Genomic DNA, 20,165 nt, shown 5'->3' with positions numbered 1-20,165 from the left:
AAAGTGCCCCCGGGACCGAGCATGGAGGAAAAAGTGCCCCCGGGACCGAGCATAAAGGCAAAAGTGTCCCAGGACTGAGCATGGAGAAAAATGTGCACCTGGGAGTGAGAATGGAGGAAAAAGTGCCCCCAGTACCGAGCATGAGGAAAAAGTGCCCCCGGGACTGAGAATGGAGGAAAAAGTGCCCCAGTACCCAGCATGGACGAAAAAGTGTCCCCAGGACTGAGCATGGAGAAAAATGTGCACCCGGGACTGAGAATGGAGGAAAAAGTGCACCCAGTACGCAGCATGGAGGAAAAAGTGCTCCTGGGAGTGAGCATGGAGTAAAAAGTGCACCCAGTACCCAACATGGAGGAAAAAGTGCCCCAGTACCCAGCATGGACGAAAAAGTGTCCCCAGGACTGAGCATGGAGAAAAATGTGCACCTGGGAGTGAGAATGGAGGAAAAAGTGCCCCCAGTACCGAGCATGAGGAAAAAGTGCCCCCGGGACCGAGCATGGAGGAAAAAGTGCCCCCGGGACCGAGCATAAAGGCAAAAGTGTCCCAGGACTGAGCATGGAGGAAAAAGTGCCCCAGTACCCAGCATGGATGAAAAAGTGTCCCCAGGACTGAGCATGGAGAAAAATGTGCACCTGGGAGTGAGAATGGAGGAAAAAGTGCCCCCGGGACCGAGCATGAGGAAAAAGTGCCCCCGGGACCGAGCATGGAGGAAAAAGTGCCCCCGGGACCGAGCATAAAGGCAAAAGTGTCCCAGGACTGAGCATGGAGGAAAAAGTGCCCCAGTACCCAGCATGGATGAAAAAGTGCCCCCAGGACTGAGCATGGAGAAAAATGTGCACCCGGGACTGAGAATGGAGGAAAAAGTGCACCCAGTACGCAGCATGGAGGAAAAAGTGCTCCTGGGAGTGAGCATGGAGTAAAAAGTGCACCCAGTACCCAACATGGAGGAAAAAGTGCCCCAGTACCCAGCATGGACGAAAAAGTGCTCCTGGGAGTGAGCATGGAGGAAAAAGTGCCCCCAGGACTGAGAATGGAGGAAAAAGTGCACCCGGGACTGAGAATGGAGGAAAAAGTGCACCCAGTACCCAGCATGGAGGAAAAAGTGCTCCCGTGAGTGAGCATGGAGGAAAAAGTGCACCCAGTACCCAGCATGGAGGAAAAAGTGCTCCCGGGAGTGAGCATGGAGGAAAAAGTGCACCCAGTACCCAGCATAGAGAAAAACGTGCCCCCAGGACCAAGCATGGAGAAAAAAGTGCCCCCAGGACTTATCATGGAGGAAAAAGTGCCCCTGGAACTGAGTATGGAGGAAAAAGAGCCCCCAAGGCCGAGCATGGAGGAAAAAAATGCCCCAGGACTGCGCATGGAGGAAAAAGTGCCCCCGGGACTGAGAATGGAGGAAAAAGTGCCCCAGTACCCAGCATGGAGGAAAAAGTGCTCCCGGGAGTGAGCATGGAGGAAAAAGTGCACCCAGTACCCAGCATAGAGGAAAACGTGCCCCCAGGACCGAGCATGGAGAAAAAAGTGCCCCCAGGACTTATCATGGAGGAAAAAGTGCCCCTGGAACTGAGTATGGAGGAAAAAGTGCCCCCGGGACTGAGAATGGAGGAAAAAGTGCCCCAGTACCCAGCATGGAGGAAAAGGTGCCCCCAAGATCAAGCATGGAGGAAAAGGTGCCCCCAGATTCAAGCATGGAGGAAAAAGTACCCCCGGGACCGAGAATGGAGGAAAAAGTGCCCCCAGGACCAAGCATGGAAGAAAAAGAGCCTCCAGGGCCGAGCATGAGGAAAATGAACCCTGGGAACTGAGCTTGGAGGAAAAAGTGCCCCCAGAACCGATCATGGAGGAAAAAGTGCCCCCAGGACTGAGCATAAAGGCAAAAGTGTCCACAGGACTGAGAATGTAGGAAAAAGGGCCCCCAGTACCCAGTATGGAGGAAAAAGAGCCCCCAGGACTGAGCATAAAGGCAAAAGTGTCCCCAGAACTGAAAATGTAGGAAAAAGGGCCCCCAGTACCCAGCATGGAGGAAAAAGAGCCCCCAGGGCCGAGCATGAGGAAAAAAAGGCCCCAGGACTGAGCATGGAGGAAAAAGTGCCCCCAGGACCAAGCATGGAGGAAAAGGTGCCCCCAGGGTCGAGCATGAGGAAAAAGAACCCCGAGAACTGAGCTTGGAGGAAAAAGTGCCCCCATGACTGAGCATAAAGGCAAATGTGTCCCCAGGACTGGGCATGGAGGAAAAAGTGTCCCCAGCACTGAGCATGAGGAAAAAGTGCCCCCGGGACCGAGCATGGAGGACAAAGAGCCCCAGTACTGAGCATGGAGGAAAAAGTGCCCCAGGACCAAGCATGGAGGACAAAGAGCCCCAGGACTGAGCATCGAGGAAAAAGTGCCCCCAGCACTGAGCATGAGGAAAAAGTGCCCCAGCACTGAGCATGAGGAAAAAGTGCCCTCAGGGCCGAGAATGGAGGTAAAAGAGCCCTCAGTACCGAGCATGGAGGAAAAAGTGCTTTGTGGAAGTGCTCCTGAAAATCAGGCAGAAATCTATTTCTACAGCGACATGGAGAGAGTGACTGAGCATGTGTGTCCTCCAGCACTCGGCTCATTAGGTGGAGGTGACTTAGCATGTGTGTCCTCCAGCACTCGGCTCATTAGGCGGAGGTGACTGAGCATGTGTGTCCTCCAGCACTCGGCTCACTAGGTGGAGGGGACTGAGCATGTGTGTCCTCCTGGACTGAGCTCATTTGGTGGAGGTGGCTGAGCATGTGTGCCCTTCAGCACTCAGCTCATTAGGTGGAGGTGGCTGAGCATGTGTGTCCTCCAGCACTCGGCTCATTAGGTGGAGGTGGCTGAGCATGTGTGTCCTCCAGCACTTAGCGCATTAGGTGGAGGGGACTGGAGGAGTGTGTCCTCCAGCACAATTCCTGTCCAGCAGATTCTTTGTTCAGTTGATCCTCATCTTTGTTCAGATCCTCTTCTTGCAGGACAACCTTTTCCAGCAGCAGATCTTCATTGCTCAGGAGACTGTTACCTGTTAAAAGATCTTTTTTCTGCTGTAGATTCCTCCTGTTGTGCAGCCGAAACATTTCCGTGGATCCTCGTGTTTCAGCAGATCCCCATCTTGCAGGTAAACTTAATTTTCTTTGATCACACAAGGAGCCGCCACAAACCTGGTGAAATTATTTAAACAAAAAAAAATCATTACCCTTTTGTCGCGGGGGTGAAACTTTCCTCCAGTTTGTCGGGAACTTGAATGCGTTCACCTACCAAAATAAGCAGTGCGAGCCGTCAGCCACTCAGGGACACCTCCGCGCCATAAATCACGGGCGAGCGTGACACAGAAATGTGCTTTATATCATAAAGAGGCCTGTGTTTATGAAGGCCAGATAAAAAGGGTTTACCCAGAGCAAACACTGGGACTACTGTGTGCAGCCTGGCACCTCTGCCGCTCCGTCCCTCCGCGCCCCGCACCACGACCCCACCAGGATCCACCACCATACTTCACACATAGCCGTACATGACCGAGGTGGCCGGAGCAATCGCACCTGGAATCAGAGAGCAACCTGCAAATATCGGCCTGGGTTCATCCTCTGTAAACCGCAGCACCAACAGGCAAGGCACAGATACCCACTGGGCACCGAGAACTGGGCACATCACATCACTAGACACCAGAGACGGCTCATTCATCAGAGGATACCTGAGATGGGGCACAAAGATGACTGGCACATAGATCAATGGAGAGTTAAGGACTGGCAAATATGGGTGCTTCTCACCAAATTGATGAGATTCACAAGGAGCGGACTGCGGCTGGAGTCATTGCTCCACCACACACAGATGTCTCCAGGACATGGGCTACAAGTGTCACATTCCTTGTGTCCGGCCACTCATGGCCAATAGACAACGCCAGAAGCATCTTACCTGGGCCAAGGAGAAGAAGAACCGGACTGTTGTCAGTGGTCCAAGGTCCCAGCGTCTGGAGGAGGAGTGGAGAGGCCACAATCCAAGCTGCTGGAGGTCTGGTGTGAAGTCTCCACCATCAGTGATGGTTTGGGGAGCCATGTCATCTGCTGGTGTAGGTCCACTGGGTTTTATCAAGACCAAAGTCAGCGCAGCCGTCTACGAGGACATTTTAGAGCCCTTCATGCTTCCCTCTGCTGACAAGCTTTCTGGAGATGGAAATGTCATTCTCCAGCAGGACTTGGCCTCTGTCCACACTGACAACAGTACCAATACCTGGTGTAAAAACAACAGTATCACTGGACTTGATTGGGAGCAAACTCCCCTGACCTTAACCCCATAGAAAATCTATGTATTGTCAAGAGGAAGATGAGACACCAGACCCAACAATGCAGACGAGCTGAAGGCTGCTATCAAAGCAACCTGGGCTTCCATAACCCCTCAGCAGTGCCACAGGCTGATTGCCTCCATGCCACGCCGCATTGATGCAGTTATTGATGCACAAGGACCAAGTATTGAGAGCATTTACTGATCAGACACATGTAGGGAACATTTTGGATTTTACAATCATTTTTCAAGCTGGTGTTATAAAGTATTCTAATTTACTGAGATAATGACTTTTGGGTTTTCATTGGCTGTAAGCCATAATCATCAACATTAACAGAAATAAACACGTGAAATAGATCACTCTGTGTGTAATGACTCTATATAATATATGAGATTCACTTTTTGTATTGAAGAACTGAAATAAATTCACTTTTTGATGATATTCTAATTTTGTGAGAAGCCCCTGTAGATCCACAGGAACCAAATACTGGCACATAGGCCCATGGGGCAGCAGATTTCATGACATATGAAGTGTTACTATAGCAGGACAAGGACCAGATATCACCCACTGGACGGTAGGGAACGTGACTGACAAGGGGGGCACACGCAAAAAAAAAAAAAGAAAACATGGCGATTTACCAGCTGAGTCTTGGGCACCGCCAGCTCAGGCATCAGATTTCCTGTATGACTATGTAGCACTGACATCTGTATAAAGGAGGGATCCACCTGCTCGTCCTCTGCAGTAATTATTACATCTGGCAATAATCATCTCCTCCATCCTGCAGGTCAATCACAGGCGCAGATGGCGCTGCCACAAGTAATATGTGCATAATGTGACATTGACAAATGATGTTATGAGAGAGAATTTCCATCCAAATCTACAGAACAGATCAGTAATTAGCAACGAAACCAGAGCGGAACGTGGACGTATAGAGCCTTCCTCCACCGCAACACCAACGCCGCTTATCACCAGAGATCAGCAGTAACATCACTGAGAATGTCTCCTATCCATCACCAGAGATCAGAGGTGACATCACTGAGAATGCCTCCTATCCATCACCAGAGATCAGCAGTGACATCACTGAGAATGCCTCCTATCCATCACCAGAGATCAGAGGTGACATCACTGAGAATGCCTCCTATCCATCACCAGAGATCAGCGGTGACATCACGGAGAATGCCTCCTATCCATCACCAGAGATCAGAGGTGACATCACTGAGAATGCCTCCTATCCATCACTAGAGATCAGCGGTGACATCACTGAGAATGCCTCCTATCCATCACCAGAGATCAGCGGTGACATCACTGAGAATGCCTCCTATCCATCACCAGAGATCAGCGGTGACATCACTGAGAATGCCTCCTATCCATCACCAGAGATCAGAGGTGACATCACTGAGAATGCCTCCTATCCATCACCAGAGATCAGAGGTGACATCACTGAGAATGCCTCCTATCCATCACCAGAGATCAGCGGTGACATCACTCAGAATGCCTCCTATCCATCACCAGAGATCAGCGGTGACATCACTGAGAATGCCTCCTATCCATCACCAGAGATCAGAGGTGACATCACTGAGAATGCCTCCTATCCATCACCAGAGATCAGAGGTGACATCACTGAGAATGCCTCCTATCCATCACCAGAGATCAGCGGTGACATCACTGAGAATGCCTCCTATCCATCACCAGAGATCAGCGGTGACATCACTTAGAATGCCTCCTATCCATCACCAGAGATCAGAGGTGACATCACTGAGAATGTCTCCTATCCATCACCAGAGATCAGAGGTGACATCACTGAGAATGCCTCCTATCTATCACCAGAGATCAGAGGTGACATCACTGATAATGTCTCCTATCCATCACCAGAGATCAGCGGTGACATCACTGAGAATGTCTCCTATCCATCACCAGAGATCAGCGGTGACATCACTGAGAATGTCTCCTATCCATCACCAGAGGTGACATCACTCAGAATGTCTCCTATCCATCACCAGAGATCAGAGGTGACATCACTGAGAATGCCTCCTATCCATCACCAGAGATCAGCGGTGACATCACTGAGAATGCCTCCTATCCATCACCAGAGATCAGCGGTGACATCACTGAGAATGCCTCCTATCCATCACCAGAGATCAGAGGTGACATCACTGAGAATGCCTCCTATCCATCACCAGAGATCAGAGGTGACATCACTGAGAATGCCTCCTATCCATCACCAGAGATCAGCGGTGACATCACTGAGAATGCCTCCTATCCATCACCAGAGATCAGCGGTGACATCACTGAGAATGTCTCCTATCCATCACCAGAGATCAGCGGTGACATCACTAAGAATGCCTCCTATCCATCACCAGAGATCAGAGGTGACATCACTGAGAATGTCTCCTATCCATCACCAGAGATCAGCGGTGACATCACTGAGAATGCCTCCTATCCATCACCAGAGATCAGAGGTGACCTCACTGAGAATGCCTCCTATCCATCACCAGAGATCAGCGGTGACATCACTGAGAATGTCTCCTATCCATCACCAGAGATCAGCGGTGACATCACTAAGAATGCCTCCTATCCATCACCAGAGATCAGAGGTGACATCACTGAGAATGTCTCCTATCCAGCACCAGAGATCAGAGGTGACATCACTGAGAATGCCTCCTATCCATCACCAGAGATCAGAGGTGACATCACTGAGAATGTCTCCTATCCATCACCAGAGATCAGAGGTGACATCACTGAGAATGCCTCCTATCCATTACCAGAGATCAGCGGTGACATCACTGAGAATGTCTCCTATCCATCACTAGAGATCAGCGGTGACATCACTGAGAATGCCTCCTATCCATCACCAGAGGTGACATCACTGAGAATGCCTCCTATCCATCACCAGAGATCAGCGGTGACATCACTGAGAATGCCTCCTATCCATCACCAGAGATCAGCGGTGACATCACTGAGAATGTCTCCTATCCATCACCAGAGATCAGCGGTGACATCACTGAGAATGCCTCCTATCCATCACCAGAGGTGACATCACTGAGAATGCCTCCTATCCATCACCAGAGATCAGCGGTGACATCACTGAGAATGCCTCCTATCCATCACCAGAGATCAGCGGTAACATCACTGAGAATGTCTCCTATCCATCACCAGAGATCAGAGGTGACATCACTGAGAATGTCTCCTATCCATCACCAGAGATCAGCGGTGACATCACTGAGAATGCCTCCTATCCATCACCAGAGGTGACATCACTGAGAATGCCTCCTATCCATCACCAGAGATCAGCGGTGACATCACTGAGAATGCCTCCTATCCATCACCAGAGATCAGCGGTGACATCACTGAGACTGTCTCCTATCCATCACCAGAGATCAGCGGTGACATCACTGAGAATGCCTCCTATCCATCACCAGAGGTGACATCACTGAGAATGCCTCCTATCCATCACCAGAGATCAGCGGTGACATCACTGAGAATGCCTCCTATCCATCACCAGAGATCAGCGGTAACATCACTGAGAATGTCTCCTATCCATCACCAGAGATCAGAGGTGACATCACTGAGAATGTCTCCTATCCATCACCAGAGATCAGCGGTGACATCACTGAGAATGCCTCCTATCCGTCACCAGAGATCAGCGGTGACATCACTGAGAATGTCTCCTATCCATCACCAGAGATCAGCGGTGACATCACTGAGAATGTCTCCTATCCATCACCAGAGATCAGCGGTGACATCACTGAGAATGTCTCCTATCCATCACCAGAGGTGACATCACTGAGAATGCCTCCTATCCATCACCAGAGATCAGAGGTGACATCACTGAGAATGCCTCCTATCCATCACCAGAGATCAGAGGTGACATCACTGAGAATGCCTCCTATCCATCACCAGAGATCAGCGGTGACATTACTGAGAATATCTCCTATCCAGCGGTGACATCACTGAGAACGCCTCCTATCCATCACCAGAGATCAGCGGTGACATCACTGAGAATGCCTCCTATCCATCACCAGAGATCAGAGGTGACATCACTGAGAATACCTCCTATCCATCACCAGAGATCACAGGTGACATCACTGAGAATGTCTCCTATCCATCACCAGAGATCAGCGGTGACATCACTGAGAATGTCTCCTATCCATCACCAGAGATCAGCGGTGACATCACTGAGAATGTCTCCTATCCATCACCAGAGATCAGCGGTGACATCACTGAGAATGTCTCCTATCCATCACCGGAGATCAGAGGTGACATCACTGAGAATGCCTCCTATCCATCACCAGAGATCAGAGGTGACATCACTGAGAATGTCTCCTATCCATCACCAGAGATCAGCGGTGACATCACTGAGAATGTCTCCTATCCATCACTAGAGATCAGCGGTGACATCACTGAGAATGCCTCCTATCCATCACCAGAGGTGACATCACTGAGAATGCCTCCTATCCATCACCAGAGATCAGCGGTGACATCACTGAGAATGCCTCCTATCCATCACCAGAGATCAGCGGTGACATCACTGAGAATGTCTCCTATCCATCACCAGAGATCAGAGGTGACATCACTGAGAATGCCTCCTATCCATCACCAGAGGTGACATCACTGAGAATGCCTCCTATCCATCACCAGAGATCAGCGGTGACATCACTGAGAATGCCTCCTATCCATCACCAGAGATCAGCGGTGACATCACTGAGAATGTCTCCTATCCATCACCAGAGATCAGAGGTGACATCACTGAGAATGTCTCCTATCCATCACCAGAGATCAGCGGTGACATCACTGAGAATGCCTCCTATCCGTCACCAGAGATCAGCGGTGACATCACTGAGAATGTCTCCTATCCATCACCAGAGATCAGCGGTGACATCACTGAGAATGTCTCCTATCCATCACCAGAGATCAGCGGTGACATCACTGAGAATGTCTCCTATCCATCACCAGAGGTGACATCACTGAGAATGCCTCCTATCCATCACCAGAGATCAGAGGTGACATCACTGAGAATGTCTCCTATCCATCACTAGAGATCAGCTGTGACATCACTGAGAATGCCTCCTATCCATCACCAGAGGTGACATCACTGAGAATGCCTCCTATCCATCACCAGAGATCAGCGGTGACATTACTGAGAATATCTCCTATCCAGCGGTGACATCACTGAGAACGCCTCCTATCCATCACCAGAGATCAGCGGTGACATCACTGAGAATGCCTCCTATCCATCACCAGAGATCAGAGGTGACATCACTGAGAATACCTCCTATCCATCACCAGAGATCACAGGTGACATCACTGAGAATGTCTCCTATCCATCACCAGAGATCAGCGGTGACATCACTGAGAATGTCTCCTATCCATCACCAGAGATCAGCGGTGACATCACTGAGAATGTCTCCTATCCATCACCGGAGATCAGAGGTGACATCTCTGAGAATGTCTACTATCCATCACCAGAGATCAGAGGTGACATCACTGAGAATGTCTCCTATCCATCACCAGAGATCAGCGGTGACATCACTGAGAATGCCTCCTATCCATCACCAGAGATCAGCGGTGACATCAGTGAGAATGCCACTTATCTATCACCAGAGATCAGAGGTGACATCACTGAGAATGTCTCCTATCCATCACCAGAGATCAGCTGTGACATCACTGAGAATGTCTCCTATCCATCACCAGAGATCAGCGGTGACATCACTGAGAATGTCTCCTATCCATCACCAGAGGTGACATCGCTGAGAATGTCTCCTATCCATCACCAGAGATCAGAGGTGACATCACTGAGAATGTCTCCTATCCATCACCAGAGATCAGAGGTGACATCACTGAGAATGTCTCCTATCCATCACCAGAGATCAGAGGTGACATCACTGAGAATGTCTCCTATCCATCACCAGAGATCAGCGGTGACATCACTGAGAATGTCTCCTATCCATCGCCAGAGATCAGCGGTGACATCACTGAGAATGTCTCCTATCCATCACCAGAGGTGACATCACTGAGAATGTCTCCTATCCATCACCAGAGATCAGAGGTGACATCACTGAGAATGCCTCCTATCCATCACCAGAGATCAGAGGTGACATCACTGAGAATGCCTCCTATCCATCACCAGAGATCAGAGGTGACATCACTGAGAATGCCTCCTATCCATCACCAGAGATCAGAGGTGACATCACTGAAATTCCTCCTATCCATCACCAGAGATCAGAGGTGACATCACTGAGAATGCCTCCTATCCATCACCAGAGATCAGCGGTGACATCACTGAGAATGCCTCCTATCCATCACCAGAGATCAGCGGTGACATCACTGAGAATGCCTCCTATCCATCACCAGAGATCAGAGGTGACATCACTGAGAATGCCTCCTATCCATCACCAGAGATCAGCGGAGACATCACTGAGAATGCCTCCTATCCATCACTAGAGATCAGCGGTGACATCACCGAGAATGTCTCCTATCCATCACCAGAGATCAGAGGTGACATTACTGAGAATGCCTCCTATCCATCACCAGAGATCAGAGGTGACATCACTGAGAATGTCTCCTATCCATCACCAGAGATCAGAGGTGACATCACTGAGAATGCCTCCTATCCATCACCAGAGATCAGCGGTGACATCACTGAGAATGCCTCCTATACATCACCAGAGATCAGAGGTGACATCACTGAGAATGTCTCCTATCCATCACCAGAGATCAGCGGTGACATCACTGAGAATGCCTCCTATCCATCACCAGAGATCAGCGGTGACATCACTGAGAATGCCTCCTATCCATCACCAGAGATCAGAGGTGACATCACTGAGAATGCCTCCTATCCATCACCAGAGATCAGAGGTGACATCACTGAGAATGCCTCCTATCCATCACCAGAGATCAGCGGTGACATCACTGAGAATGCCTCCTATCCATCACCAGAGATCAGAGGTGACATCACTGAGAATGCCTCCTATCCATCACCAGAGATCAGCGGAGACATCACTGAGAATGCCTCCTATCCATCACTAGAGATCAGCGGTGACATCACTGAGAATGTCTCCTATCCATCACCAGAGATCAGAGGTGACATCACTGAGAATGCCTCCTATCTATCACCAGAGATCAGAGGTGACATCACTGATAATGTCTCCTATCCATCACCAGAGATCAGCGGTGACATCACTGAGAATGTCTCCTATCCATCACCAGAGATCAGCGGTGACATCACTGAGAATGTCTCCTATCCATCACCAGAGGTGACATCACTCAGAATGTCTCCTATCCATCACCAGAGATCAGAGGTGACATCACTGAGAATGCCTCCTATCCATCACCAGAGATCAGCGGTGACATCACTGAGAATGCCTCCTATCCATCACCAGAGATCAGCGGTGACATCACTGAGAATGCCTCCTATCCATCACCAGAGATCAGAGGTGACATCACTGAGAATGCCTCCTATCCATCACCAGAGATCAGAGGTGACATCACTGAGAATGCCTCCTATCCATCACCAGAGATCAGCGGTGACATCACTGAGAATGTCTCCTATCCATCACCAGAGATCAGCGGTGACATCACTAAGAATGCCTCCTATCCATCACCAGAGATCAGAGGTGACATCACTGAGAATGTCTCCTATCCATCACCAGAGATCAGCGGTGACATCACTGAGAATGCCTCCTATCCATCACCAGAGATCAGAGGTGACCTCACTGAGAATGCCTCCTATCCATCACCAGAGATCAGCGGTGACATCACTGAGAATGTCTCCTATCCATCACCAGAGATCAGCGGTGACATCACTAAGAATGCCTCCTATCCATCACCAGAGATCAGAGGTGACATCACTGAGAATGTCTCCTATCCATCACCAGAGATCAGAGGTGACATCACTGAGAATGCCTCCTATCCATCACCAGAGGTGACATCACTGAGAATGCCTCCTATCCATCACCAGAGATCAGCGGTGACATCACTGAGAATGCCTCCTATCCATCACCAGAGATCAGCGGTGACATCACTGAGAATGTCTCCTATCCATCACCAGAGATCAGAGGTGACATCACTGAGAATGTCTCCTATCCATCACCAGAGATCAGCGGTGACATCACTGAGAATGCCTCCTATCCGTCACCAGAGATCAGCGGTGACATCACTGAGAATGTCTCCTATCCATCACCAGAGATCAGCTGTGACATCACTGAGAATGTCTCCTATCCATCACCAGAGATCAGCGGTGACATCACTGAGAATGTCTCCTATCCATCACCAGAGGTGACATCACTGAGAATGCCTCCTATCCATCACCAGAGATCAGAGGTGACATCACTGAGAATGCCTCCTATCCATCACCAGAGATCAGAGGTGACATCACTGAGAATGCCTCCTATCCATCACCAGAGATCAGCGGTGACATTACTGAGAATATCTCCTATCCAGCGGTGACATCACTGAGAACGCCTCCTATCCATCACCAGAGATCAGCGGTGACATCACTGAGAATGCCTCCTATCCATCACCAGAGATCAGAGGTGACATCACTGAGAATACCTCCTATCCATCACCAGAGATCACAGGTGACATCACTGAGAATGTCTCCTATCCATCACCAGAGATCAGCGGTGACATCACTGAGAATGTCTCCTATCCATCACCAGAGATCAGCGGTGACATCACTGAGAATGTCTCCTATCCATCACCAGAGATCAGCGGTGACATCACTGAGAATGTCTCCTATCCATCACCGGAGATCAGAGGTGACATCACTGAGAATGCCTCCTATCCATCACCAGAGATCAGAGGTGACATCACTGAGAATGTCTCCTATCCATCACCAGAGATCAGCGGTGACATCACTGAGAATGTCTCCTATCCATCACTAGAGATCAGCGGTGACATCACTGAGAATGCCTCCTATCCATCACCAGAGGTGACATCACTGAGAATGCCTCCTATCCATCACCAGAGATCAGCGGTGACATCACTGAGAATGCCTCCTATCCATCACCAGAGATCAGCGGTGACATCACTGAGAATGTCTCCTATCCATCACCAGAGATCAGCGGTGACATCACTGAGAATGCCTCCTATCCATCACCAGAGGTGACATCACTGAGAATGCCTCCTATCCATCACCAGAGATCAGCGGTGACATCACTGAGAATGCCTCCTATCCATCACCAGAGATCAGCGGTGACATCACTGAGAATGTCTCCTATCCATCACCAGAGATCAGAGGTGACATCACTGAGAATGTCTCCTATCCATCACCAGAGATCAGCGGTGACATCACTGAGAATGCCTCCTATCCGTCACCAGAGATCAGCGGTGACATCACTGAGAATGTCTCCTATCCATCACCAGAGATCAGCGGTGACATCACTGAGAATGTCTCCTATCCATCACCAGAGATCAGCGGTGACATCACTGAGAATGTCTCCTATCCATCACCAGAGGTGACATCACTGAGAATGCCTCCTATCCATCACCAGAGATCAGAGGTGACATCACTGAGAATGTCTCCTATCCATCACTAGAGATCAGCTGTGACATCACTGAGAATGCCTCCTATCCATCACCAGAGGTGACATCACTGAGAATGCCTCCTATCCATCACCAGAGATCAGCGGTGACATTACTGAGAATATCTCCTATCCAGCGGTGACATCACTGAGAACGCCTCCTATCCATCACCAGAGATCAGCGGTGACATCACTGAGAATGCCTCCTATCCATCACCAGAGATCAGAGGTGACATCACTGAGAATACCTCCTATCCATCACCAGAGATCACAGGTGACATCACTGAGAATGTCTCCTATCCATCACCAGAGATCAGCGGTGACATCACTGAGAATGTCTCCTATCCATCACCAGAGATCAGCGGTGACATCACTGAGAATGTCTCCTATCCATCACCGGAGATCAGAGGTGACATCTCTGAGAATGTCTACTATCCATCACCAGAGATCAGCGGTGACATCACTGAGAATGCCTCCTATCCATCACCAGAGATCAGCGGTGACATCAGTGAGAATGCCACCTATCTATCACCAGAGATCAGAGGTGACATCACTGAGAATGTCTCCTATCCATCACCAGAGATCAGCGGTGACATCACTGAGAATGTCTCCTATCCATCACCAGAGATCAGCGGTGACATCACTGAGAATGTCTCCTATCCATCACCAGAGGTGACATCACTGAGAATGTCTCCTATCCATCACCAGAGATCAGAGGTGACATCACTGAGAATGTCTCCTATCCATCACCAGAGATCAGAGGTGACATCACTGAGAATGTCTCCTATCCATCACCAGAGATCAGAGGTGACATCACTGAGAATGTCTCCTATCCATCACCAGAGATCAGCGGTGACATCACTGAGAATGTCTCCTATCCATCACCAGAGATCAGCGGTGACATCACTGAGAATGTCTCCTATCCATCACCAGAGGTGACATCACTGAGAATGTCTCCTATCCATCACCAGAGATCAGAGGTGACATCACTGAGAATGCCTCCTATCCATCACCAGAGATCAGAGGTGACATCACTGAGAATGCCTCCTATCCATCACCAGAGATCAGAGGTGACATCACTGAGAATGCCTCCTATCCATCACCAGAGATCAGAGGTGACATCACTGAGAATGCCTCCTATCCATCACCAGAGATCAGCGGTGACATCACTGAGAATGCCTCCTATCCATCACCAGAGATCAGAGGTGACATCACTGAGAATGCCTCCTATCCATCACCAGAGATCAGCGGAGACATCACTGAGAATGCCTCCTATCCATCACTAGAGATCAGCGGTGACATCACTGAGAATGTCTCCTATCCATCACCAGAGATCAGAGGTGACATTACTGAGAATGCCTCCTATCCATCACCAGAGATCAGAGGTGACATCACTGAGAATGTCTCCTATCCATCACCAGAGATCAGAGGTGACATCACTGAGAATGCCTCCTATCCATCACCAGAGATCAGCGGTGACATCACTGAGAATGCCTCCTATACATCACCAGAGATCAGAGGTGACATCACTGAGAATGTCTCCTATCCATCACCAGAGATCAGCGGTGACATCACTAAGAATGCCTCCTATCCATCACCAGAGATCAGCGGTGACATCACTGAGAATGCCTCCTATCCATCACCAGAGATCAGAGGTGACATCACTGAGAATGCCTCCTATCCATCACCAGAGATCAGAGGTGACATCACTGAGAATGCCTCCTATCCATCACCAGAGATCAGCGGTGACATCACTGAGAATGCCTCCTATCCATCACCAGAGATCAGAGGTGACATCACTGAGAATGCCTCCTATCCATCACCAGAGATCAGCGGAGACATCACTGAGAATGCCTCCTATCCATCACTAGAGATCAGCGGTGACATCACTGAGAATGTCTCCTATCCATCACCAGAGATCAGAGGTGACATTACTGAGAATGCCTCCTATCCATCACCAGAGATCAGAGGTGACATCACTGAGAATGTCTCCTATCCATCACCAGAGATCAGAGGTGACATCACTGAGAATGCCTCCTATCCATCACCAGAGATCAGCGGTGACATCACTGAGAATGCCTCCTATACATCACCAGAGATCAGAGGTGACATCACTGAGAATGTCTCCTATCCATCACCAGAGATCAGCGGTGACATCACTAAGAATGCCTCCTATCCATCACCAGAGATCAGCGGTGACATCACTGAGAATGCCTCCTATCCATCACCAGAGATCAGCGGTGACATCACTGAGAATGTCTCCTATCCATCACCAGAGATCAGCGGTGACATCACTAAGAATGTCTCCTATCCATCACCAGAGATCAGCGGTGACATCACTAAGAATGCCTCCTATCCATCACCAGAGATCAGAGGTGACATCACTGAGAATGTCTCCTATCCATCACCAGAGATCAGAGGTGACATCACTGAGAATGCCTCCTATCAATCACCAGAGATCAGAGGTGACATCACTGAGAATGCCTCCTATCCATTACCAGAGATCAGAGGTGACATCACTGAGAATGCCTCCTATCCATCACCAGAGATCAGCGGTGACATCACTGAGAATGCCTCCTATCCATCACCAGAGATCAGCGGTGACATCACTGAGAATGCCTCCTATACATCACCAGAGATCAGCGGTGACATCACTGAGAATGCCTCCTATCCATCACCAGAGATCAGCGGTGACATCACTGAGAATGTCTCCTATCCATCACCAGAGATCAGCGGTGACATCACTGAGAATGCCTCCTATCCATCACCAGAGATCAGAGGTGACATCACTGAGAATGCCTCCTATACATCACCAGAGATCAGCGGTGACATCACTGAGAATGTCTCCTATCCATCACCAGAGATCAGCCGTGACATCACTGAGAATGTCTCCTATCCATCACCAGAGATCAGCCGTGACATCACTGAGAATGTCTCCTATCCATCACCAGAGATCAGCGGTGACATCATTGAGAATGCCGCCTATCCATTACTAGAGATCAGCGGTGACATCACTGAGAATGCCTCCTATCCATCACCAGAGATCAGCGGTGACATCACTGAGAATGCCTCCTATCCATCACCAGAGATCAGAGGTGACATCACTGAGAATGTCTCCTATCCATCACCAGAGATCAGCGGTGAAATCACTGAGAATGTCTCCTATCCATCACCAGAGATCAGCGGTGAAATCACTGAGAATGTCTCCTAACCATCACCAGAGATCAGCGGTGACATCACTGAGAATGCCTCCTATCCATCACCAGAGATCAGCGGTGACATCACTGAGAATGACTCCTATCCATCACCAGAGATCAGCGGTGACATCACTGAGAATGCCTCCTATCCATCACCAGAGATCAGAGGTGACATCACTGAGAATGCCTCCTATACATCACCAGAGATCAGCGGTGACATCACTGAGAATGCCTCCTATCCATCACCAGAGATCAGCGGTGACATCACTGAGAATGTCTCCTATCCATCACCAGAGATCAGCGGTGACATCACTGAGAATGTCTCCTATCCATCACCAGAGATCAGAGGTGACATCACTGAGAATGTCTCCTATCCATCACCAGAGATCAGCGGTGACATCATTGAGAATGCCGCCTATCCATTACTAGAGATCAGCGGTGACATCACTGAGAATGCCTCCTATCCATCACCAGAGATCAGCGGTGACATCACTGAGAATGCCTCCTATCCATCACCAGAGATCAGAGGTGACATCACTGAGAATGTCTCCTATCCATCACCAGAGATCAGCGGTGAAATCACTGAGAATGTCTCCTAACCATCACCAGAGATCAGCGGTGACATCACTGAGAATGCCTCCTATCCATCACCAGAGATCAGCGGTGACATCACTGAGAATGTCTCCTATCCATCACCAGAGATCAGAGGTGACATCACTGAGAATGTCTCCTATCCATCACCAGAGATCAGCGGTGACATCACTGAGAATGTCTCCTATCCATCACCAGAGATCAGCGGTGACATCACTGAGAATGCCTCCTATCCATCACCAGAGATCAGCGGTGACATCACTGAGAATGTCTCCTATCCATCACCAGAGATCAGCGGTGACATCACTGAGAATGCTTCCTATCCATCACCAGAGATCAGAGGTGACATCACTGAGAATGCCTCCTATCCATCACCAGAGATCAGCGGTGACATCACTGAGAATGCCTCCTATCCATCACCAGAGATCAGAGGTGACATCACTGAGAATGCCTCCTATCCATCACCAGAGATCAGAGGTGACATCACTGAGAATGCCTCCTATCCATCACTAGAGATCAGCGGTGACATCACTGAGAATGTCTCCTATCCATCACCAGAGATCAGCGGTGACATCACTGAGAATGCCTCCTATCCATCACCAGAGATCAGAGGTGACATCACTGAGAATGTCTCCTATCCATCACCAGAGATCAGAGGTGACATCACTGAGAATGTCTCCTATCCATCACCAGAGATCAGAGGTGACATCACTGAGAATGCCTCCTATCCATCACTAGAGATCAGCGGTGACATCACTGAGAATGCCTCCTATCCATCACCAGAGATCAGCGGTGACATCACTGAGAATGCCTCCTATCCATCACCAGAGATCAGAGGTGACATCACTGAGAATGCCTCCTATCCATCACCAGAGATCAGAGGTGACATCACTGAGAATGCCTCCTATCCATCACCAGAGATCAGAGGTGACATCACTGAGAATGTCTCCTATCCATCACCAGAGATCAGCGGTGACATCACTGAGAATGTCTCCTATCCATCACTAGAGATCAGAGGTGACATCACTGAGAATGTCTCCTATCCATCACCAGAGATCAGCGGTGACATCACTGAGAATGTCTCCTATCCATCACCAGAGATCAGCGGTGACATCACTGAGAATGCCTCCTATCCATCACCAGAGATCAGCGGTGACATCACTGAGAATGTCTCCTATCCATCACCAGAGGTGACATCACTGAGAATGTCTCCTATCCATCACCAGAGATCAGAGGTGACATCACTGAGAATGTCTCCTATCCATCACCAGAGATCAGAGGTGACATCACTGAGAATGTCTCCTATCCATCACCAGAGATCAGCGGTGACATCACTGAGAATGTCTCCTATCCATCACCAGAGATCAGCGGTGACATCACTGAGAATGTCTCCTATCCATCACCAGAGGTGACATCACTGAGAATGTCTCCTATCCATCACCAGAGATCAGAGGTGACATCACTGAGAATGTCTCCTATCCATCACCAGAGATCAGAGGTGACATCACTGAGAATGTCTCCTATCCATCACCAGAGATCAGAGGTGACATCACTGAGAATGTCTCCTATCCATCACCAGAGATCAGCGGTGACATCACTGAGAATGTCTCCTATCCATCACCAGAGATCAGCGGTGACATCACTGAGAATGTCTCCTATCCATCACCAGAGGTGACATCACTGAGAATGTCTCCTATCCATCACCAGAGATCAGAGGTGACATCACTGAGAATGCCTCCTATCCATCACCAGAGATCAGAGGTGACATCACTGAGAATGCCTCCTATCCATCACCAGAGATCAGAGGTGACATCACTGAGAATGCCTCCTATCCATCACCAGAGATCAGAGGTGACATCACTGAGAATGCCTCCTATCCATCACCAGAGATCAGCGGTGACATCACTGAGAATGCCTCCTATCCATCACCAGAGATCAGAGGTGACATCACTGAGAATGCCTCCTATCCATCACCAGAGATCAGCGGAGACATCACTGAGAATGCCTCCTATCCATCACTAGAGATCAGCGGTGACATCACTGAGAATGTCTCCTATCCATCACCAGAGATCAGAGGTGACATTACTGAGAATGCCTCCTATCCATCACCAGAGATCAGAGGTGACATCACTGAGAATGTCTCCTATCCATCACCAGAGATCAGAGGTGACATCACTGAGAATGCCTCCTATCCATCACCAGAGATCAGCGGTGACATCACTGAGAATGCCTCCTATACATCACCAGAGATCAGAGGTGACATCACTGAGAATGTCTCCTATCCATCACCAGAGATCAGCGGTGACATCACTAAGAATGCCTCCTATCCATCACCAGAGATCAGCGGTGACATCACTGAGAATGCCTCCTATCCATCACCAGAGATCAGAGGTGACATCACTGAGAATGCCTCCTATCCATCACCAGAGATCAGAGGTGACATCACTGAGAATGCCTCCTATCCATCACCAGAGATCAGCGGTGACATCACTGAGAATGCCTCCTATCCATCACCAGAGATCAGAGGTGACATCACTGAGAATGCCTCCTATCCATCACCAGAGATCAGCGGAGACA

At 49.4% G+C, this 20,165-nt stretch overlaps 1 long non-coding RNA gene across 2 annotated transcripts in view; it reads right to left on the bottom strand.

The window, feature by feature from the left end:
• LOC138649842 (uncharacterized) overlaps positions 1-20,165 on the bottom strand; it is a 284,944-nt gene that overhangs the window by 61,396 nt on the left and 203,383 nt on the right. Inside the window, exon 4 of one of the 2 annotated variants that reach the window (XR_011315375.1) lies at positions 2,912-3,164. The exons of the other annotated variant lie outside the window; for it this stretch is intronic. This is a non-coding gene — a long non-coding RNA (uncharacterized lncRNA). Of the gene's footprint in view, positions 1-2,911; positions 3,165-20,165 lie in introns of those variants that run through there. 2 annotated transcript variants of the gene reach the window in all.

The sequence above is a fragment of the Ranitomeya imitator genome, chromosome 9 (assembly GCF_032444005.1).
Source record: "Ranitomeya imitator isolate aRanImi1 chromosome 9, aRanImi1.pri, whole genome shotgun sequence".
In the NCBI taxonomy this organism is placed as follows: Eukaryota; Metazoa; Chordata; class Amphibia; order Anura; family Dendrobatidae; genus Ranitomeya; species Ranitomeya imitator.
This window is presented reverse-complemented; position numbering and strand designations above follow the sequence as displayed.